Below are 24,131 nucleotides of genomic sequence, written 5' to 3' on the forward strand. Positions count from 1 at the left end.
TTATAGGGAGTGGGAAGAGAAGCCACAGAATTCCATCTTATTTCTGAAACAATGGGGCAGAAAGGATGAGATAAATGCCTCAAGCATCTGGAAAAAGAAAAAGGAGAGTTAAAGCCCCAATAATAGACTTAAAAGGTAAATGATTACTAGCCTGGGGTAAAACCCAAAGGAATTTGAGTTAGATTCCTGGATGCTGAGCCTTCCTTAAGACCCCAGGTTCAAATCTTTAGCACATTTTGCAAAGGACACTGCATCAAACACGGAGAACATCCCAATGTAAATAGCCTCCGAGTCTCAGCTCAGTTTCCGGAAGAAAAAAAAAAGAAAAAGGCCCTCGAGGCGCTGTCTTCGGTGCTGAAGTAGCACAGCCTGGTGCTCGGAACACGCAGAGACAGCAAGAGAGATTCCAGGCTGCGCCATGCTCCACTTGTGATTGAGCTCCAGAGTCACGCGGCCTTCAACCCTTAAATTTCCTGTTTCAGAATTGGGACAAAGTGCCTTATATCCCCACCTTTACTGTTACCCCCACCACTCACACCAGTTTCTGAAGGCACAGGAAACAGATTCTTGAAACTTCAAGACCTGTACCTACCAAACTGTCAGGTGAGATTTGCCACTAATGTCCCAAGAATCCACTTTTTGTGTCCCGTTTCCTCTTTCTGTGGTTCTTCCTTCCCTGTTTCAAATGCAGCTCTTCCACAACCTGCTTCCCAAGCCCACTCTTAGGAGAGATTTTGGGAGACATCTTCTATATACTGGAGTGAATTTAAGTCAACAGGAGACTTCATTTGAAACATTACTTGTCATGAAATGAAAGATTATGTCACCATTTAAGAAAGATATTGGGGGAAGGGTGCAATAAGCAAAGAGGATATTTCTCCAGGCTTATTATGTCACACCCATATGCTGCCTCCTATTGTCTCTCCGTATAAGCAGTCTTTATTACTATTATCCTTACACAATATAAAAGGTTTGGGTATTATACAAAAAGCACATTTAACTTATTATACACCATAAATATTTAGTCATTCAAGTGAAACAAAAGGATGACAGACACATAGGCTCTATTTTTCAGGCATTCCCAATCTATTGAGAGGGGAGGGGGTACACTGCAATCTAATCATTTATATACCTACACATGACTCAAGTTTCATGAGAGCCCAGAGATCCATCTGGAGGATCTAGGCATGGATCTAGAAAATGAGTTTATTAGGTTAATAAAAGGGAAAAGAAAAAAGTACAGGTTTTGTAGTTAGAAAATGCAGGTTCTGAGAAGGAGACTTGACTTGGGGTGGTAAGCACACAAGGCAGTGTATAGATCAGGGGTCGGGAAACTTTTTAGCTGAGAGAGCCATGAACACCACATATTTTAAAATATAATTCCTTGAGAGCCATACAATGACCCGTGTACGTTATGCATTATCCAATAAAAATTTGGTGTTGTCCCGGAGGACAGCTGTGATTGGCTCCAGCCACCCGCAACCATGAACATGAGTGGTAGGAAATGAATGGATTGTAATACATGAGAATGTTTTATATTTTTAATGTTATTATTTTTTTATTAAAGATTTGTTTGCGAGCCAGATGCAGCCATCAAAAGAGCCACATCTGGCTCATGAGCCATAGGTTCCCAACCCCTGGTATAGATAATGTATTGTAGGATTGTACACCTGAAACCTGTATCACTTTATTAACCAATATCACCCCCAATAATTTCCATTTAAAATAAATAAATAAAAATAGGAAAGAAAAATGTAGGTTCCAGTCCTAAATCTGTCAATTATACTGCTGCTATCTTAGGAAAGTCATTTAGCTTCTCTGTATCTGCAAACTGAGGATAATAATAATATCAGACTTGCTGAGTTATTTTAGAGATGAGTTGAGATAGCATGAAAACATACTTCTTAAACTACAAACCACTATTAAAAGAAAAGCTAACCATGTCCTGACTATTTGAAGGACAAGGCCTACACTTGTGTGTAAGAGCCATGAAGGCAGGGTTGGGTGCTTCTGGTTGGTTACAGTGCTGAGAGCAGCACTGTGTTCCCAGAAAGAGTTATCAAGAGCATTCTGATTCCAAAAGAGCTCTGACTTGGAAAAGAAAATATACAATGTTTGTCCTCAGTGGCCAGTTCTGCCCAAGCCACCCCTGGGGTGGAGGGCAGAGAGGTGCCATAGAAAAAAGATGACTCTCACAGGAGGAGTTGGCCTAAAACAGTAGCTCCAGATGGAATTTCAGCTGGAAGCATACAGCAGCAGCTGAGCTCAAAGAAATGACTGAGGTTTTCTGGACCTACTCTCTGGCTGGTGAGTGAGATGAATCAGAAAGAAATAGAGGACAGGTGGTGCAGGCAGAAGGGAAAAGAGACAGGATGAGCAGAAGCAAAAGAGAGGTCACGATGTAGAGTCACATTCCAAATCTTTTTCTTGGGTGGAAATTTTCAACTAAGGCAACTGCCACTGGATATCACTGTAACTTCATGAAGAGACACATTTTAGAAAGAAAATAATCACAGATTATTACATTTGGAAGAGACTTTTACAGAGATCCAATCCAATCCCTATATTTCATGGATAAGATTAGGGCCAAGAGAGGTGAATTTCAAAGTCAAAACACAAGTTCCAAAAAAACCCCTGAACTTAAGTCTTCTAATTCCCACGTCAGTTGTTTCTCACTACTTAATAGTTGGATTTAGGTGAAATTTGAGGTGCTGTAACAACTAAACCCAACATTGCAAAGATTTAAGGAATAAATAAGGGGTTTTCCCCACTCATGTAACAGTCACAGTGTGAATGATAAATTGAGTCAGATTTCCCAGGAAATAAACTAATAAGGAAACTTGCATGCCAGAGATTGACTGGGGAGTGTTTTCTGGAACAGCATCTGGGCAGAGGGGCTGTTATGATTGCAACAGAAGCTTCAGTCAATACCACAAGGACTCTATAGCTGGGATACCTTTCAGAGTTGTCCAAAATTGAGGCATGGGGGCCAGGTCCTTCAACCCAGCATTGACTAATCACTGGATATGGGTTGCCCCTTGGGGGAGGTATAGAACTTCAGGTGGGACAGCTCTCTTTGGCCAAGAACAGTTCCTGAAGAAGAATGCAAATGTGAATCAGCAGGAGTCAATGTTCCCAGAATCTGGGGTATTGAGTGCTTTAGGCCTGAAGGGGAAGGTCTAGGCAGCCCACCACAGTATCCACTACAGTAGGCCAAGTTTCAAGAGAAGGCCAGTAGCCTTACTCCATGTGGTCATTCAGGAATCCAATCACTGTTTGGCCACCCCTTAGAGAATCATCATCATCTTGGAGCATCATCTCCATGCTCCAAGTTGGGTCACCATACAGTGTGTCCATAAAGTCATGGTGCACTTTTGACCGGTCACAGGAAAGCAACAAAAGACGATAGAATTGTGAAATCTGCACCAAATAAAAGGAAAACTCTCCCAGTTTCATACCTATTTAGTGCAGTTTGATGTGGGCTTCATTTGTTGCCGCAATTTGTATCCTGTAAAACAGAGACTTTTTTTTAACACCTTATGAACTGTAGTCTTGCTTAGGTGTAATTGTCGAGCACACGCACACACAGATTTTTTAGGGCTCCTTAGGTAACTATCCCGTATAGCCTCTACAGACTCGTCACTGACTGAGGGCCTACCAGAACAGGGTTTCTCCACCAAACTGCTAGTTTCCTTCAACTGCTTATCCCACCAAGTAATGTTATTTCTATGTGGTAGTGCTTCATTATAAATGCGCCGATATTCACGTTGCACTTTGGTCACAGATTCTAATTTAGCGAGCCACAGAACACACTGAACTTTCCTCTGTACCGTCCACATCTTGACTGGCATGGCCGTGGGCTGCTCTGCTGTATACACGGTGTTACGTCATCATCTGCACATGCGCACATGCTGCCACATCATCCATAGAGGAGACACACCACCATCTTGGGAAACAGAAGTGAAAGTAGCTCAGATTCCATTGACAAGCACTCAGTCACATGGCCATACCTAATAACAAGGGAAACTGGGAATATCAGTCTTGCCATGAAGCATGTGCCCAGCTACTACTCTGCTACTCTGAGAAAACATATTAAGAAAGAAGGCCCTCACTGCCATTTATTTTTCAATGAATATGTATTTAAAATTGTTTCTTGGTGTTTTATCCCTCTCTTTGAAGCTGGAATACACATGATCCTTGAACTTCTGCTGCCCTATTAGTCTTCTGGAAGCCAAATTGACTCCAAAGAGAATTGCTTGTTTCAAGCCAGACTGCTGTCTGGATAGGTGTCTTTCTCACTTGTCTTTAAAGTGACCAAAAACACTATCAAAGGGATTTTCAGGAACTATCATTCTGTTCTAGAGAAAGCTTAGCTCTTTCCAGAGTTTCTCCAAGCCCAATAAAATCTGTAAGGTACAAGGACTTAGAGTCTTTACCCCACCCTATATATGTATCACAGGGTGAGCTACAGATACTTGCTGATAAATATTTTGCTTAAGTCATAATTTGTGAGTATTCCATTTCTCTCTCCCAAAGTCTGGCTTGTCATAAGCAGCATCTCTTCTGGCTCAACACCCAATATAACTTGACCCCACTTATTTCATACCAGAATCCTGTAACCTAACTGCATTTGAAGAAACAACTGAAATTTTCAGGATCCAGGGAAGGATTATTGAGTGTTGTGTCCAAAACCTTAGACCTGTACTGATAATTCTGGTTGTCTGAAACACAACTATCAGTCTCCTGAAAGGCCAGTGCAGAAGCATTATTCTTTCTGCCCATTTATAATTCTACAGCCACACTAAACCTGCAGAAGTCTTCCCTCTTACAACACAGTCTCTTAGGCCTTCAATTCAGAGAATAAGGAATTAGAATCTAGGCTCAAGGTATTTATAATAGTCACACAGGGGGTCACATCTGGAGTTAAAAATATCTAGGTGTGACCAACTTACCTGGGACTCCAATCACAAAGAAAGAATAACCAAGCCTGTTCAATTTTCTTGTGAGTAACAACCAATGGAATTGATCCTTCTTAATCCTTGCTTGTTTGTTTGTTTGTCAAACACAGAGCCTTTATTTTACATGTCATTTCCAAAGAAGACATTTTGTACGCCAGCAGCCAACAATTTTTAAGAGAAAAAAGTAACAGCAAAGGTAACTGACTCAAGTCCCTCTTTGTATACCATGTACATTTCATGTCTGAGCACCTGTCTGGCTTAAGTGAAGATAATGCAGTGTAGAAAAAGTGTTCAGAGGTTATAAAAATGTAGGTGAGCCCATAAAGATGTTCTCTGGGTATGCATCCTTACCATTGTTTTCCTTTGGTCAGCTCTTTGTATTTTACAGAACACATTTACAGTTTTTAACTCAGAGGTTTCCAAAAAAAGAGTATAAGCACATATGTATCCCAGGAGGAATAAACAGAACCATCCACTGAAGTGCAAGAAAGACCATATCAAAACCTCTTATTTGAAGTATCAGAAAAAATTTTTTTATTAATATCTAATATATGGCTTGACATTGATGACTTTTTTTTGTCATGTGTTACTTACAGAAAACATGTTATCCTGAGGGAAGAGTGGGAATTCCACACTGTGGAAAGGGTAAGTGGAACTGCAGATTATACAATCTAATTTTAATTAAAATAACCCCCCACCAAAGTGGATGCTTAGCTTAGAAAGATTCTTGTGAAGAAATCCCAAATGGAAGTGACTCCTAATAACACAGCAAAAGGAAAAGGTGGAGCTGGCACTTCTACCTCTAGCAAGAGGTCAATCATATTACAACTGTATTTACAACTGTATTATAACATCGAAATGATGATAACTTATTTAAACCCAGGAAGTTGACCAAAAATGTTTTTGAAAGTATCATATTGTTTGAAATATCATTTAACATCCACTACTCTTAATAATGAACCTCATCCTTAGATATATATTGACTTGAGATATTAGCTAATGATATTAGTGTGTTATCATTTGCAAATACATGTATATATGAACTAAATTTTCACTGATGGGGAACATACCAAAAAGATTTGCAAACCATTGTCATAAATCATCTAAACAATTACTCATGATGATGCTGTGAGTGGTGTTCATCTGAGAAAACTAAAATCAGAGTGGCAACAATGCCCAGAGACCATTAGTTATAAAATTTATGTGGAAGTGAAGACTGACTACCAATGAAACTGGCACCCCAAAAGCTGAGAGAACAATCCAGGAAGGCATCTGTGGGAACTAGAAAGTGAATTTCACCCCCATAGCTAATGAGTCCCAGGCTCTGCCCTGTTCTATTCCCAACAGATTGAGCCAGGAAAGCCAGGACCACAAAGACTATCTCATTCTATCAGGCTGAATGATGTCGTCCTGAACCATGGAAGTCTGCAGAAAGTTCACCCTTCTATAGAAAAGCCAAGCATTTGCACCAGGATGCTTTAAAGACCCTGTCATGGTCCTCATCCACAAACACAAATGTTGCTTTAGCGGGAAGCAAGATCACAATCCCAAAGGGTTAAATTGATTTCACAAAGGGGACTGGATTATGGCAAAAGCCAAGTTTTCTCAAATTCATCCCTTTGGATTTTGCAATGTTCAAAAGTAAATTTCCTCCTACCACAAAAACTCCCTGGGTGGAAATAGCCCTTGGAAGAATGGAAACTCGGTTCCCCCTGCAGCAATCCAGTCTGCCTCCCCCAGCTCGGAAATGTGCTGTGCTCAGCACTTCTCTGCTGATGCAGCATCTATGGTCAAAAAGGCGGGCGGCTGCAGCAGCCGCAGCAGCAGTTGCTCTGGGGGGTGGAAATCAGATTGCACCATTTCTACCTCATTTGGCAGCAGAAGCACCGAGTCACAAGGAAGATGAGGTCCTAGTCCAGAAGCAGCTGGGTTATGTCACTCTAAAGGTGGTGAGTAAAATGGCTATTAGGTTTTTGTGCTAATTCCCTAAGTGAAGATTCTGAGTATATCAGAATGCATGCGTGTGTGTGTGTGTGTGTGTGTGTGTGTGTGTGTGTGTGTATTTGTGTGTGTACACTCCTGTGTATGTGCAATTGTTCACACAGATGGGCACTCATATTTTCACTGAGCAGCAGTACTTGGAGAGCTGTGAGTGGAATAAATAAATAGCACCATAGTATTGTCAAGCTGGAGGGGGTCAGAGAAATCATGCATTTCCAGCCCCTTGTTTCATAGAAGAGGATCCTGAGGTTCAGAGAAGTAAAGTCCTTTGCCTGAGATTATGAGATAATAGGTGGGCAGGTCTAGGACCCAGTGTCTTGATCCCCAGTCAGGATTCTTCCCATCATTGCTCCACATGGAGATAAGATAACTAACTGCCTCTATGCCAAGTGACCTGCGTGCCTGGAAACAGGCTGAAACCTGCAGCCACAGCACTAGTGTCGCTGAGACACTTCTCTATGTTTCCAGTAAACATGGGAAGCCATTTCTGACTGACTGCAACCTGGGGCACAGCAGCCAAACAGCAGCACGTGCTTGCTATAAATTGCTCCAGTGCTAATGGCTACCTCCTCCCTTGAGGTTATTCTTTGGGTCACACTGCAAACAAAGTGTATAGAGCACCAGCAAATCTTCCCAGCAGGGTCAAGTGGACTGTTGATAGGGCTGGAGAGTACGCTTCATCAATAATATTCCCCTTTGCTCAGAACAAACATGTGCTGGACACCATCCATACACCAGGCACTGTGCCCACCACCATCACATCCTTTATCTCACTGAATCCTCGCCACAGCTTCGTGAAGTATTAATTCCCATACCTGACAAATAAAACTGAAGCTGGGTGAGGTTAGAAAATGGGTGGGCTATTTTTGGTCTTTTAAAAATTCCTAGTTCTCCAAGAATCATGGTTTTCAAAAATAGTTATTTTCCATGACCTTCCTCACCAGAACGACCATTGACCTTATATTGGAAGGAAATATTCTCTTCTTAATGAAAAGCAATTATTTGCAGTATTCTGGGTCAAATGTGTAGTCAGAGTAGGGGCAATGACATTGAACATTTGTAGACTTTGTACTCCGGATTGGGCATTGTATGAGCCTTCTGGATTTTCTCAGGTTTTTCTGCTATTTTTCTGGGTTCTGGTTCAAGGTAAGATTTGTACAATATGCTAAGGGGCCTCGACTATTTCATATAGCTCTACTCCTAACTTTCTGTTCTGGGATAAGTCACTTTACCTCTCCAAGTCTCAGTCTTCTCATTGATAAACTTAAAACTAAGACAAAATTATCTCTATCTTACCTCCGAGCATTGACATGTTTATGTATGTGTTCATTCACTCACACAGATAGGAGTTTCTTAAGTTCCCATGACATGCCAGATGCAGTGCTGGTGCTAGAAGGAATTTTAGAGATAAACCCCTCCAGACCCAAGCCTGGAGAGGTTATTAACCAACAGAGTTGTAGTCAAGCCCCACCAAGACGCTGTCCAGCAAGCTTTTCATGAACTATGTATGCCTCGTCTCCAAGCTCCAAAGAATTTGAATTTTCTTTCCCTTTGTTCTTTTCTATAGGAGCATGTATTGGGTACTTACTCAGTAAAACACAGTGCCAGGCACTGTGCTGGAAGTTTTCATGCATTATGTCATTTAGTCGAGACAATAATCCTATTCAGTAGGTAATATAATTAGCCCTGACTTACAGATGAAGAAATTGGCAACTTGACCAAACTTGCGCAGCAAAAAATCAGTGGGGACAGAGTTTCTGTTTGGAATAATGAAAAAATTGTGGAAACGGGGAGAGGTGGTGGGTGCATGCCATTATGAATGTACTTCATGCCACTGAAATGTACAACTTAAAATGATTTTAGGTCATGTATATTTTTCCATGATAATTTTAAAAAGCAATGGGGGCTTAAACCTGAGTAGTATTCAACTGCAAAACCTTCTACCCCTGACCAATCCTCATGCGTCCCGGCCACAGACAGGACTCAGAGAGGAATGTGCTTCCTCTCAATGGAGGGGTTTGTTTGTGTTTCTTAAGACACTACAAAATCATCCCCACAAATGGGAAAAGGTCCTCTCTCTGTGCTGAAGGTCAGCAGTAGCCTACTCTGAATTATGATCAGATTTCCAAGTCTGTAAGAGTCAGGAATCATTTCCACCCTCCTTCTCCCATTTCTCTCTCAGTCTATAAGAGAAACTCTGTCTACAAATTCAACTCAACTTCAAACACATTTAATATCAGGTATCTTCTTTGTACAATGTCCTGGCTTACATGTTTGGAGCAGCAGAGATGAGAAAGATACAGTTTCTCCCTCAAAGAGTTTACAATCTGGCAAAAGAGGTAAATACACAAATAACTACAGAAGAAAAGTCACTGAATAGAACTGTGGAGCACTTGGGCTGGATACCAAGGCTATAAGGGATGAACAAAACACTGTTTTGGTCCGTCTGCTGTAAAGATGACACAGATTCTCTAAGAAAGGTCTTCAGAGGAGAGAGACTACATTCTGCTGAGAGGGAAAGGTATTTGCAGTGGAGAGATGTTTCTCCTCATCCAAAAACTAGCCAAGGACTTATTACAGAATATTAGAGTATAAATCTTACCACCTGTCCCCTTATCTCCCATTTCTGGCTCCTATCATTAATTTTTTTCCTCCTTTCTTAAGGCTTACTATGTTTTTCTTTCTTTTTACTTCTTCCATTGGACACTTAGATCATTCATTATTAGTCATTCTTCTTTACAAATATAAACTTTTTAAGGCTCTAAGTTCTCTTTAAGTATTTCTATGACTGCAAGACACAAAGTCTTGATATGTAGAATTTTAATTAACTTAATTAGTAATTTACAATGTGATTTCTTCTTGAACCAGTGAGTTATTAGAAATGCCTTTTCGCCTCCCCCCCAAATGCATGAGGAAAAGCAGGTAAATTTCTTTTTCTTTTGCTAATTATTTCTCACTAAGTAATAATGCAGTCAATAATACAATCTGTATGACATTATATCATAGTATTTATTGAGGCTTCATTTATGGGATAGTTCATAATCAAGTTTTATAAATGCCCCAGTTATGTTCAGAAGAATGTGGAATTATTGATAAAGGTTTTCCAAGCTTGTCCACTAGACCAAGTTTGATAGTGTTGCTCAAATCTGTTTCCTTTCCAACTTGTTTTATCAGTTACTGAGAGAGGTATATTAAAATCTCTTACAATGATTTCTACTTTGTTGTTTCTCCCCTAAAATTGCCTCATTTTTTGCTTTTTTATTTTGAAGCTATATTTCTAGGGGTATACAAGTTTAGAATTGTTCTTCTACTTAATTGTTCTTTTCACATTGTTCATTATCTGGATACCATTTTTATCACCAGTAAGGTATTTTGTCTTCAAGTCTATTTTAACTGACATTAATAAACTACACCAAAAGTTCTCTTTTGATATTTACCTGTTATTTCTTTTCCCATCCTTTTCCTTCCAGCCTTTGTTGTTGTTGTTCCACGTTTCGATGCATCTCTTGTAAGCAGCATCGAGCTAGATTTTATTTCAGGTCCAGCTTTATTTCCTTCAAGTTCTGTTAAGCAATTAAAAGAATATTCATTAATCCTATCTAAAAAAATGTAGGTATCTATTTCCAAGAAGTCTTCAGGGGTTTTTTTTATTATTATTATTTCCAGAAAGGAAGGGTCTAAGACCTTGTTATTTAAGAAGATTACTGAGGATATTGTTTACAATGTCTCCCTTAGGCAGTTAAAAATTGGCCCTTTCTCTCACTCAGTCTGTGCTGTCCATCACATCCAACAAGTCCTGAATGTCATCTTGTTTCTTCCAGACATCCTCAAAGAATGTCACATCCACAGCTACAGTCTTCAGTGTCTCTTCTTATTCCTGCTGACAGATTGTACCAGAAGGGAAACAATGATAAAGTAGTTATTGCATAGTGTCCCTTCCTCAGAAACAGACCTTAACTTTAAGGCTCAGGTGTCCAAAAGAAGGAGAGTTAGTTAGACCTATGGAAGGCATGGTTCCAATAGGCCTCCTCTGCAATGAGTGGCAATGTCACTTTATCACGGCATTGGGGGACTTCTTTGGCTTTCATCAATAACAAAGCCAACTAGCCTGACCAGGCAGTGTTGCAGTGGATAGAGCAATGGACTGGAACACAGAGGACCCATGTTCAAAACCCCAAGGTCACTGGCTTGAGCCTGGGCTCATCCAGCTTGAGCATGAGCTCACTAGCCTGAGTGTGAGGTCGCTGGCTTGAGCATGGGATCATAGATATGACCCAATGGTCACTGGCTTGAGCCCAAAGGTCACTGGCTTGAAGCCCAAGGTCACTGGCTTGAGCTCAAGGTTGCTGGTTTGAGCAAGGGGTCACTCGCTCTGCTCTAGCCCCCCCCCATCAATGCACATAAAGCAATCAGTGAACAACTAAGGAGCCTCAATGAAGAATTGATGCTTCTCATCTCTCTCTTTCTGTCTGTCTGTCTCTATCTCTCTCTCTGTCTTTGTCAAAAAAGAGAAGAAAAGAAGAACAAGAAGAACAAAGCCAACTATACTAACCGTCTTTCTTGGTCAATAGTAACATGGCTGTCTTTTATTTATTTAATTTTTTGAGTACAAAATTATGCTTTTAGCTTAAATTTATTGAACACTCATTATGACAAGGCACTGTGCTGTATTTTCTGCACATTGTGTCATTTTTATCCTGCCAACAACTCTCAGAGATAGATATAACTATTATCACTCTAAAAGAAAACTCAAAGGCTTAGAGCTAATCAGAGCTATGCTCAGGTCCAGTAAGAAAGCAAGTCAACATACTCTATGAGGGCCCTGCATAGAATTCTACCACTTTCCCTTGGCAACCCCTCTGGTTCTCTGCACAGTTGTACACGCCTTTCATCTTTGATTTCTAGCCACCTAATAATGGCATGGCCATTGGCAAAGCACTTCACTTCTCGGGGCCTCAGTTTCCTTATCTAATTCTGAGATTCTCTCTTATCTCTGACTACTCCACACACAAGGGCCAAAAAACCTGGTCAGCTAGGGTGGGACAATGTCCCCCAGATGTTTGAGCTCCGTTTCTGAGATTTCTGAAAACCTCAGAATTCACAACCTTTGCCCCAGAACTCAGGAGGAGTTCATAGCTGCATTTCTCTCTATTTCATAATGTGTTGTTTTTGTTATGTTTTGTTTTTAATTGATTTTTAGAGAAAGGGGAAGGAAGAGAGACAGAGTCAGAGAGAGAGAGTGAGAAACATCATTCTGTTGTTTCACTTATTATGCACTCATTGGTTGATTCTCATATGTGTCCTGGCCAGGGATGGATCAAACCCACATCCTTGACGTATAGAGGCAATGCTCTAACTTGCTGAGCTACCTAGCCAGGGGCCATAATGTGCTGTTTTTACAATGTTTGTTCAGTCAGACTGTGGATCAACTACAAAATACATCATGAAATTATCCTGCCCCAGACCCCCCTTCTGCTCAGATTAGGGCCAGCCACAGACCACACAGCACATGGCATTGCATTTCACCGGCCCACTTCCCAGCACTCTCTTTTTCTGGGGTGGGGGGATGTTAGGAGCAGGGGTCATCCCCAGGCCCACCTTTTAGAGAGAAAGCAGAAAGAGAAGTACAAAACTCACACTTACTGTGTGTTCTCTCAGTAAACACTAGCTCTGTGACATCGGCCTTATCATCATCCCCATATTGCACTTAAAAACCTGGCCCAAAGTCACCAAGTAGGCAGTTGATGGAGTGAGTATGCGATCTCACATCTGTGTTGGCTCCATTACCCCTGCTTGTTCTCACAAAGTCCACCCTCTACGGTCGGTCGACAAAGACAGGGATCCAGGCAAGACCAGCATGATTTCAGAAGTACCAGGAAACCATCCTCTGTCTCTCTCCAAACAACCACCCTCACTGGCTTAGGGGTTCAGAAAAGGCTGTTATGCTGTTACAGCCTTTTTAAAATTCCCTTAAGAGGATAAACATAATGAGTTCAAGCACCAGGAGGGAGCTTCATGAAGGGGGAGCAGGAAACAGAACAAAGAAAGGTTGAGAATCTGAGTAAGTGGACAGAACCCCTGCACCTTCCACTTACAAGTGAGAGGAATTAGGCTTAGTGAGGAAAGTGACTTGTCACTTTCCAAGGTCACTGTAACAAATCAAAGACTAGAACCCAGGCCTCTTAGCTCCCAGACCAGTAGCTCAAATCACAGAGTATTTTGCCAGTATGTTATCACCTTTATTTGAGAGGGAACTCTCTTGGTAACAATGTGGTTGTTGGCATATGACTAGTAAGAAATTTGGAATGAAATACACCTTTTTGTGTCCTAGGGCAGAGCAGCAATTAAAAAGTATAATTAAGCAGAGAGAAAAAAATGTCCCTAAAAACTAAATTCCCATCCTTCCTCTTTTATTCCCTCCTACCTTTTCTATCCTTTGCTTCAGTCTACCATTTTCAGTGGCATTGTTTAGTATCAGTTCAGGGTATCTGTTCATGCACCAAAAGCAGGGAATATCTCTGCCATGCAGGGGTCCCTCTTATCAGCCCTCTCTTGGGGGAGACAGGAAGCAGGAGATCACCCAGAACCAAATGAAAGTATGTTCACTTTGATTTACAGTCCCCCATCCCAAGAATTCCCCAGGGCATTCTGCCCTCAAATGAGCCCCTAAGTCCTTCTCTATTTTCTGACTCCCCTCCCCGAACCCACCCCAGGTGATGAAACGTTGTGACTGTTAAGATGCTGTTTAAATGCAGAATGTTATTATCACTATATTTCATCCAGATCGGCTTTCTAGGTCGTACTAAGATGTCAGAATGATGCAAGCCAACGTTTTTATTATTTAGGATACAGTATACCAAGTTTATGTTGATTACTCTAAGTATCATCTTTGAAAGATAACTAGCATTAAAGTGTTGATAATGTTCCACTTTTGCAATCATATTTGCATAGTGCACAACAGAGTTTAGCAGGAAAAATTATCTTAAGTGATGTTTCTCATCTGCTCTGTCAGTCTCACAGTGCTTGCTTCAACTGAGTACACGAGGCAGGACAGACGCTGACATTTTTTTTTTACATCAGCTTTACATTATGTAATGTTATTCTTGTTTCTTCTGGGAAGCCCGCAGCATTGACTTGTAATGGAAAAAGCAGAGTCTTTGGGATCGGACATAACTGGATTCCAGTTCCAGCTTATATACTTGAGAAAGTCACTTAACTGCTCAAGGAACAGTCACCTTTTCTGTAGAATGGAGTTAGCAAGGCTGTGAGATTTTCATTAATATATGAAAAACACCTAAATAGCCCTGTGCCTGGCAGTGGACCCCTTTGTTTTGCATACAATGTTTTTAAATACCTGTTTATGGCACTTTTGAAATTAAAGATTGAAAATAAGCCAATATTCCCCACACTATACTTCCAGCTGACGCCTCTTTGGCCTCCCAGCAGAGTTCTATATGCAGATAATCTGTTTGATGCTGCTCAACTCAGAAGGGACATGATTTTCTTTTATGAACAATAGTTGAATGTCTCCATAGTGTCGGCTACTGGGAAATAAATATTCTAGATTTCATATATTCATTCATTCATTACAAACCAGCTATCTTCCAAACGACCCCCTCACTCTTCCTTTTTCCCCTTTACTTTTTTTTATACTCCCCCCAGGCCTACTACAGCCTTTTCTCCAATTGGATGCTATTTTTCATTATCATCTTGTCACCACCTAATGTCCAAATTTATTTAAATCATTCTCAGACACAATCCTATAAGATATGAATCACTTCGGGGGGGGGGGTTTCCTCTGATTTGTCAGCTGTCTTGTTTACGATTGACAAGATTTCCATTTTAGTAATTTCTACTAATTCTGCTTCAATTCTGTATATTTAATGAACACACCAATCGGCACCTTATTATTAGTCAGGACCATTTTTTCTAGTGCAATGCTCTGGTTTCATAATTTGTACATGGTAGCTGCCTCTAAACAAAACTCGAGCCTTGTCTGGTTTGTGTTAAAACTGTATCTGGCATGTGAATACAAACATTATATCCTCACCTGGTCTCATCCTTTATGCATATGAACATTGTATGCATGTTCCCATCAGACTCTTAAACACAAACAAGGCTTTTCTCTTTGTAAAGGTATGTTGAACTGTACATCTCTGCATAAAGACAGAAAGAAAAACAGATAGTTTGCCTGCACTGGAAAAAAACCAATGCAATTTCTCCAATGCAAACACAGTCTGACACATGCTAAAAATTGCCTGAAGCGCTGGTGAGTTATAGATCTTCTTCCTGGGGCAGGTAATTCATTAGGAAATAGCCTCATGCCCTATGTAACAATTGAACAAAAATATGATATTTATTTGTGGTCCTATCAGATGAGAAGGGGAACAGGGTTTCTTTGGGAGAACCCTGCCATTGATGCCCATCATAAGCATTGCAAATGAGTTATTAGTCTTCATTCTACGATCTAGGTCATGATGGAGCTAACAGGAGGGCTTTTAAATCTGCTACAGGGCTCAGGCTGGATCTGCTTATATGAAGGCACAAGCGGCCGACAGTCATATTGTGGTGAGGCATTCAAAGGAGGATAGAAAATGCTTTCACTTCATATAGGGACCTTTTCCTGACCCAGAGAGTAAATCAAGAATCAAGAGGGGTTGTACTTTTAGATGAATGTCATTTAAATACACACACACACACACACACACACACACACACAGCTACTTTTCTCTAAGCTTTCTGTGTTCAACTTTTCAGGCCCCAAACAATGTCTGCCAGATAGATTTTAAAAAGGAAAAACTATCTTCCGGACTCAGGAACATGGGGGTTGTTTTTTAAAAAAAAAACCAGTAGAATCATACACTATTTGTGTTGAAAGGGACTTAAGCAGTCATTGCTCCAAGTATCTCATGTTGAAGAAGAGGATATGAACCTAGGAGAAAGAGAGTGATTTACTTGCCAAAGGTCACACAGTCACCTTCATCGAGCCACAGTTTAATTTTCTTTTGGTCTTTTTTTTTTTTTAGATTCCTTTTTTTGTACAATATGAATAATTTATTAAATAATGCAGAAACAAAAATTGACTTGGTAACTGCCATCTGATAAACTAGATAGGGGTCAGAGACCCTTGTCACATGCCTCATCCTTCCCCCAAAATGATTATGAAAGGATGCTATTTGCCAGACCTCTGTCTGGGGGTCCTTCTTCAAAACCTCTGGCTCTAGCTTTAATGTGATTATTTTCTAGGCATGTTGTGGCACTTAATTCACTTAGCCAAAGGCTCTGAAACTTTTGTGTGGCTCTTGCCCATCCCTCCGGCCCTGAGAGGCTAGCAGTCAGTGTGTGTTGTTCTAAATTTGTTCTGAAATATCATCAAAGCTAGAGAAACATAAATAGAAAAACTTGGATTTTAAAATTAAATCCAAGCTACATATTAATTGTACTCGATAGTGTCAGTTGGCTATTCCTTTTACTTACCAAAATCATAATAAAAGTTAAAATTCAAATGTGAGGCAAGAAATGAAAAGAACTGGTTTTATTCTTAACTTTCCCACTGAATTTGCTACAAACCATCCACTTGATTTCTAGAAGCAATTTTTCCTCCTCTCTAGGCCTCATTTTCATCTTCTGTACAAGAAAGAAGGAAACTTAATGATCTCTGGGGTTCCATCATTAGTGATGCCATTCAAATAACATCATCAAAATTGTTTTTCATTTTTTTCTTAGAACACCAAAGTAGCTGTAAAACTATCGGTAGCCATTTCCAAAGATGGGAACTGACACTAAAGGAATACTTCAGCATCTGCTAATTTTATGTTAAGCTTTTGAAGGAGGTGCTTTCACTATCAAAATAATTCTCCAAAACGCTGTTGACTGACTTTGGACTAAGAGATTATGAATCTAATTCTCTAACCAGTATATTACTCCCCATTTCTCATTCCCTATTGATTTCTGAAGGTTTTTTCCCCTTTTTACTTATGTTAAAATATGTGTTTAGGCCTGATGAGAACTAGGGGCACTGAGCATGCAGTATGCTTATGCACACATAGATAAGTGAGATCAAGCATGGTTCTTATCTAGCCTGAACACTTCAGTAGAAATGGGGTTTTGCATTCAGCTTTTCCGGTCACCACCACTTGACGGTGATAGAATATTCTATTTCAAGACACCTTTAAAAAAATAATAAAACGAGAAGCACACTGAAAAGTACTGTGGAGTGTTGTGTTATTTTGATTTCTGCCACAAAATGAATCACTCCTCCTGAATGCAAACACCAGCAAAGAATGCGTTAGAGGATCTGCCATCATATTAAAAATTAAATCCGGCTGCATTTCATAATGGGCTTTCCTTTTTAAAGCAAGGTTTCATCTTCTCACCATGGAAATTGCGTTCTGATGGCCGTTCTTTATGGTTAACACTGAAGCATCGGCTGAGGTCAGAGCCCTGTTTCTCTGAACAGGGAACCACAAATGTCACCGACACATGGTACACTTGGCAAATAATATATTTCTTTCCAATCTCCTGTGTCTTCAGTTTGCCTCCTGTCATGCTTATGGTAAGCTGAAGAGAGTTTATTTCTGTTTATTTTTCAGGTGTTCTTTCCTTCCTTGGGTGGGACCAGCTGGGAGGCACGCAATTTACAATGAATTGGAAAGTACACCTCTTTTGATTTTTGTTGTTGTCTTTATTTTAACCTCCAAGAAGGACGAGATTTAACTCAGTCTTCACCTCAGGCTAAGCTAATACTTAGGTCATGTCTGAGCTCTCTGGGGAACCCCTGCTTTATACCATCCGAGGGGCAATGGTGTCTTTTCACGTGGAGCTGCACAGCTGTCCAGCCATATGGGCCCCAAACAGCCCAGTCAATCGGATTTGGGGAGGTTTTACAGTGTAATTTCTTAACGTGTTAGTATTTGGGGTGAGTTTGATCAAGAGTATAGACAGCTCTTAAGCCCAAGGGTTTAGGTTTTAAGAAGCCATCACAAATGTCCCAGCTTCTGATCAGACTGGTTAAAAACAGATAGGGAATCTGTGACTGGGGGAGGGGAAAGGACTCCTGACCCCCACGTTGGAGAAGGCCCCAGGGGTCTGCTCTAACTATTAATTCAGCATCAGCTGCTCCCCCCCCCCCTTTTCTTTTTTAACCGGAGCTCATCATTTAAGGCGTTCCCACTCAGGCCTGCAGAGCCTGTTACAAAACCATCTCTCGGCTCCCCTCCCCCCATGCCGCAAGATGAGAGAGCAAATAGCCTGCATTGCAGCAGCCGCCTGAGGACTGCAATGAAGCTGTCCTCCGGCTAAACAAAACCAGGCCTCGAAGAAAAACCGAGGCAAGGCCCACAGCGGTGTGTCCTGCCGCCCTTCAGTCAAGACAGCCTGGAACTCAAGTCGCGGTCCCATCCCTCCGTATCCAAAAGGTACAGAAACTATCTGCTAACGGAAGTCTTAGTGACTGGAACACACATAGTCCCGAATCTAAAACCCTTACCAAATGGTGAGAGTCTTGAGCCAAGAGATGGCCCATAGAGTTTTAACACGAGAAAAGTATTTTAATTTGAGGGGAACGTTATCAGAATGTGAAGTTTTCCCTGGGGAGGGGGGATGTCCCAGATAATGACTCTTGCCAACGAACTAGAGTCTTCAGAAATTAAAAAAGGCCATTGCAAGTTGGTGTTTTATATTCGTTTCTTTACTCTCTCTGTTGCTCTCTACTTCTTCCTGCCTGTCTCTCAATTTACACCGAAGCTCTCCTCATTTACAAAAACTGCTTATGTGTAAGCTTCTCGTAGTACTTTGTTGGAGGCAAAAAGCTAGTGCTAAGAGGTTTTGAGATTGCTGTAATTCTTTTATTGGGACAAACACCCCATCAACAAGAACAGAACCGGCCTTGAGGCAAGCAGGGCAGCGCCCAGGGCCACCATTCATGCGGATGGTCCCCACTGGTGGGCCGCACTTGCAGCGACACCCTTAAGATCGCTCGGGCCGCCACACACTGGCCGCCTGTTTTGAGGAGTTGCTTTCAGCTGTCAGGGGCTTGTCTTCCTCTCCATCTCTCTTTGCTCTGAATCCAGTGCTGCCTAGAAACACTTAGATATATTTTTTCTTTTCCCCCTAGTTATCAAAGAAGAAAATGCGGAGTAGGGAAAGCAGAGATGGGCCTTGCGCGTGTGGAAATCGCCGGGGTTAGGGTTGACTCCGCGGCTGATGAACTTCCTCTCTCGCCTCACCCCCTTCTTCCAGGACTCTTCGGAAAGACCGAAGATTTGTCATTGTTGAAGCTGGGATTTTATTGGGGGTCAGGGCCGGGGGCGGGGGTGTCCTAGGGTTTTGTTCTTACGGGTAGATTCATTCTGAGTGCTTCCTTAAGGCCCAGCTAACAAGTGCTCCCGGGAAAGCACATAGCACCTCCACAACCACCACAACAAAAGGCGCCTCCCCGAAGTGAGTCTAAATGTACGCGGGACGGGTGGCAGCCGGACGTGGAGACGCACTTTTGTGCCTCTAATCTCTAGCGTCCATCTGGCCTGGGCTGGCGGCAGGGCGCGGAGGGCGGGGAGTGGGGAGCCCGAAGGGGCACGCGCACGTATCCAGAGGCGCGTCCACTCTCCTTCCATTCACCTTGACTGCAAGGGGGCGGGGGATGGGACTACCTTACCCCCTCCATCTACCCTTCTTCCCACCCCGCCCCTCCCGCCACTGTCCTGCTTAGACGCCAGCTTGGGGTTGGGAGGGGCGGCGGAAAGGACGCAGGTTGAGGAGGCGCAAAGGCTCTCTGGTAGCCTCACCCCCGGGACAGCCGCGCGCTCTCCGCAGTGATGTCAACCGCATCCGCCGCAGCGCACCCCCGCCCCCTGCCCCCGCCAACCCCAACCACCTCCATCCCGGGTCTAGCCCGCGCGGCCGCCCGCGAAAACCCTAGTCTGGCGCCTCCGGCCTGGGGACAAGTAGCAGAAGGCGTGCTGGTACCCTGAGCCCCCCACTCCATTTGCAAAAGCGGAAAGACAGGGAGTGGACCAGCCGCGGTGCCACCACCCCAAGCGCTGAAGAAGAGGAGAGGGCAGTGGGCCCAGATATAGTTTGACGCCCCAGGCCCCTAAGGGGAGTCTGCCCCGAACTGGTGCTGCCTGGGTTACGTAAATGAGGCAGAGGGCAGGACCCTGTAGGTGCTGCTCGGGTAGGCTAGGCGAAAGCGCCCCCTTCTCCCAGGATAGAAACGGGTAAACGGAAGCGCGTGTGAGTGTGGGATGCGAATCGCCACCTACAGCCTTGGCTTTCCCGCTCTTCCGAGCGCTCCCACTTCTCACTTTCCCCAAATCCGCATTTTCCTTGGCAGAGCTCTCCCCGAGCAAGAAGGAGAGGGAGGTACCCGGGGGCAGTGAGAATGACGTGTGCTGGTGCAGAGAGGGGGGAGGGGGGGCTGCGGGCCGGGCTCTGTGGACCGGCTCCTAATCCTCTTGTTTTCGGTACAGTCAGCAGATGTGGCTTCTTTTAGCCGAATAATCCGTTAAAGGAATAATAATTTTTAAAAAGGAGATCGACCTCACCCAAAGAGGACGGCGAACGAGATTAGGGCTTGGTAAGGATAAATTAAAAGGCTCCAAATTCTCTGTCCCTCTCTGCCTTCCTGTCTCTCCTCCTTCCCCTCCCTCCTCTCCCCTCCCCTCCCCCCCCCCTCCTCCCCATCCCCTGCAATCCACACTCGACACGAGTTCACGCGGAGGGCTGGCTTTCCAGGCTGAACCGCAACTTGCGCTGCGCGTTATTATTATTCATCTGAGTGTGCTGCCGCTACAACCTTTGCTCCTGCGCTCCTCTCCTTCCCCCCGGCCGCCGCCAGCAGTGCAGTCCCTCCTGCCCGCAAGCTCTGGTCACCAAAGGGAGAGGCAGAATTTTTTTTATCTATCATGCTCATGATCATCATCATCATGATGCTCCTTGTCGTGGTTATCATTTCCTCCTGCCAGGTGAAGCGACCACTAGCGCCTTCTCGCCGCCCGCCCCTTCCCCAGCGAGGCAAGCAGTTGGGGCCCAGCCCTGGCGGCCGCTCCCTAGATGTGGCTTCCTCTGCCTCTCCGCATGCCTCCCTCTCCCATCCGTGTGTATATTATCTCGATCCCTTTTATTCCAGTAGATCTACTGCCTTTCGTTGGGCTGGCTGAAACGCTGCGGACTGCAACCAGTATCTTAAAAAGAAGAACAAAAAGGGAAAGACCTTGAGTGGACCATCGGACAAAGCACTTTGGGCTCGGCGACAAGGGATGCGCAGGAGCGGTGGCTCCGGAATTCGAGTGATCTCCGGTGCCAAAGAGCGCCTGCCCGTGCGGACTTCTGAGGGTATTTAGATGAAATTTTACTTATCCTTTTGGTCTGTTTGAGCAGTGTCTTTGTTGGGGCGGGACTGGGTTAGTTTTGCTAGGAAAGAGAGCTGAATTGTGAGAGACCAGATAGACTTAACTTGGCTTTCCAGCTCACCTTGTCGAGATGCGGGTGTTGGAGAAGAGACTGGGGGTGAGAAGGCTTAGAAAAAAAGTAGAAGCCGGAGGCTGAGGGAATAGTGGGGCGAGAGAGAGGTGAGAGGGGACGGCCAGTCTCACAGGATGAGTTTTGCTGGGGATGAGAATACGGGTGTCTGTTACAGCAGCGCTGAGAAATTGATGAAAATGTGATATGTCCATGCACACATAAAGAGGCGTTTGAATTTATGTGTAAACAGAGTGGAGAGGTAGAGGAGGGGAGGAAGGAGGGGGTTTCAAATAATGTCTTATTATCCCTTTGGCTTTGGGGACGCTCATCCTCTGGCCTCCTCCCTTTCTGGACCCAGAAAGACAGCCGCAGTAGACACGAATGACCTTTTAAATCTACCCCCCACCTTTACCTGGTAAAGCCCGTTGACAGTTTGGGGTGGGGTAGGGTGGGGAGAGTGGAAGGAGTGTTTCGAAGACAAATATATTCTCTCTCTCTCTCTCTCTCTCTCTCTCTCTCTCTCTCTTCCTCCCCCCTCCCTCTCTCTCCCTCCCTTCCCTCTCCTCTCCTCCCCTCCCCTCCATCTCCTCCTCCCTTGCTCTCCCTCCCGCACTCTTTCTCTTCCTCCCTCCCACCTCCTCCCTCCCTCCTTCCCTGCTGCATTTTGCATGAGCTATCTAGGTCATTAGCATTTTAGCGTATGCAAGACTTGACAAAGCTGATGAGGGGCCAGATGGGCTTCGTTCTTATGGGGTTTTTTCTTCTTCTTTTCTTTTCTTTTCTTTTTCTTTTTCTTTTTCCCCTCCACCACTTGGGACGTGAGAGAGAGGACTGCAGCAGGCGAGTTCCGGAAGGCTGATTTCCCACGTCCCGGCCTCGGACCGCCGCAGCTACCCTGCGGCACGCCCGGCCAGGTTGCCCTGGACTCCGCCAGCAAGGTAAATGCGGCGGCGGCTGCCCGCCTCGGCAGCCGCTGTCGAGTCCCTGCTGCCCTCCAGGGCCCCTGCTTTGGTCTCGCCCTTTCTAGCCTCCCTCAGTTTCCTGGGCAGAGCTGAGGGTAGGATGGGTGGGTACGGTTTGCTACATGGGGCGAGGTGGGGTGGATGTTGTTTTTTTCATTGTCTGGAGCTGCAGGGGAGGCGAGGCACGGGGAAGGAGCGAGGGAGGTCCGGGTAATTAACACGGGGGAGGCACCTCTTCGTCTCCCACTTCCACCCACACCCGCCACCCCCTCCGCTTTGCAGGAAAAAGCCTGGATCCGAAAGGATGGGGGAGAACAAAGAGCCTTTGGAAGACGTCGCCGTTATCTCATTGTCTGTGTGACTGGGGGAGCTGCGGTAGGGAGGATGCTGTGGTCCTTCTCTCCCTGCACTCCTCCACCCTCCTCTCTCCCCGCTGTCAGTGCACACGCACTCGCACGGCTTTTTACTAATTTTTCCCCGTTTTCTCATGCCATCTTCTCCCCGCCCCCCCCCCCCTTATTTCTTCCACCTTTCCTTCCTTCCTTCTTGCCTTCCTCAGGAGAAAGGCCTCTCTCTCCGTGTTCACAGCGGACCTTGATTTAAATGTCCATACAATTAAGGCACGCGGTGAATGCCAAGAATGGGGCTGGCTGAGCACCGTGGGTCCGCGAGGGCCCGCCAAAGAAGGAGCCACGGAGCCAAGGCGCCCTCCGCAGAGCTCAGCGCTGCGGCTTTGGGGTGGAGGGGTCGTGGGCTCCCGGCGGCTGGAGCCCTTGGCTGGGGAGGTGTGTGGTTTGTGACAGCCAGGGTCTTAGAGTGCGAACCGACTCAGGGAGAGAAACCGAAGGCTGACTTTGTGCCAGACCAGCAGATCTGTGCAAGCACCGGAGGGGACGGTGGGGAGGGTGTCTGTGAGCGCATTGCGGAGTGCTGCTTCCGTACGCTTGTTTTTCTCCAGGCTTGTACGCAGGTGGACACCTTTATCCGTGGCTTTGTTTTTGTTCTAGGCGTAGCTTTTAGTTTGCTCTTTTAAAAAAATAATCTGGCATCCAGAAGACTGGCAGACTGTGCCACGGCTTGGGCTGCGGGCATACTGTGTTCTGCTTGAGTTTTGGGGGAAGGGAGGTAGTCAGTTGGCAGGGAGGAGGAAGATGTTTGTCACCCTCTGTTATAGAGCTATGGGCACCTCACAAGCTTAAGGAAGTCATTGGGATGTACAGGGAAGAAGGAGCAAATTCCTGGTGGGTTCACAGGCTCCATCAGGGCTGAAAGCATGGCCTGGGCTCTCGGGAGCATCTCACTTCCTCCGTATGGCTGTAATTGCAGTTTTAGGCAGCGGTCCAAAAGATGCAGAAGAAGGGAGAGGCGCAGTAATGTACAAGTACCAAGGGGGTGGGGGTGCATTCCTTTTAAAATCCTAACGAGGAAAAGCAGAATGTATACAAGTGAGGGTCTGAGGAAAGACTGTTTTGAAAGAAAACATCAGGGAATGCAAAGGGTCAGCTCTCCCTCATCCTGGTTCCCAAATGGGGCATTCCCATCACTAGACCTGGAGCAGCAGCTGGTCCTAGACCCCCTTCACACTGCACAGGGACAGCCCCATCCCAGCTCCTGCTCTGTATTAACCCCCAAGCTGCAGTGGATGATGGCAAGACCACACTCATTAATTTTTCTGGTGGAGAAAATGGGAGAGACAGGTCCCTGCTGAGAAAAGAAGGCAAGCACTGGATCTTCCCACCCAAAAACC

General features: G+C 44.3%; 1 long non-coding RNA gene across 2 annotated transcripts; it reads right to left on the reverse strand.

The window, feature by feature from the left end:
* Positions 1 to 1,425: 1,425 nt before the first annotated feature.
* Positions 1,426 to 12,856, reverse strand: LOC136407757 (uncharacterized). Of its 2 annotated transcripts, none has more exons than XR_010752012.1 (4): positions 12,603 to 12,856; positions 10,723 to 10,836; positions 10,397 to 10,522; positions 1,426 to 3,946 (listed from the first exon to the last, which is right to left on the reverse strand). It is a non-coding gene; the product is annotated as an uncharacterized lncRNA (long non-coding RNA). The 2 variants fall into 2 exon arrangements; XR_010752011.1 differs by having other exon boundaries at positions 10,723 to 10,839.
* Between the last annotated feature and the right edge of the window lie 11,275 nt (positions 12,857 to 24,131).

The sequence above is a fragment of the Saccopteryx leptura genome, chromosome 1 (assembly GCF_036850995.1).
Source record: "Saccopteryx leptura isolate mSacLep1 chromosome 1, mSacLep1_pri_phased_curated, whole genome shotgun sequence".
NCBI lineage: Eukaryota > Metazoa > Chordata > Mammalia > Chiroptera > Emballonuridae > Saccopteryx > Saccopteryx leptura.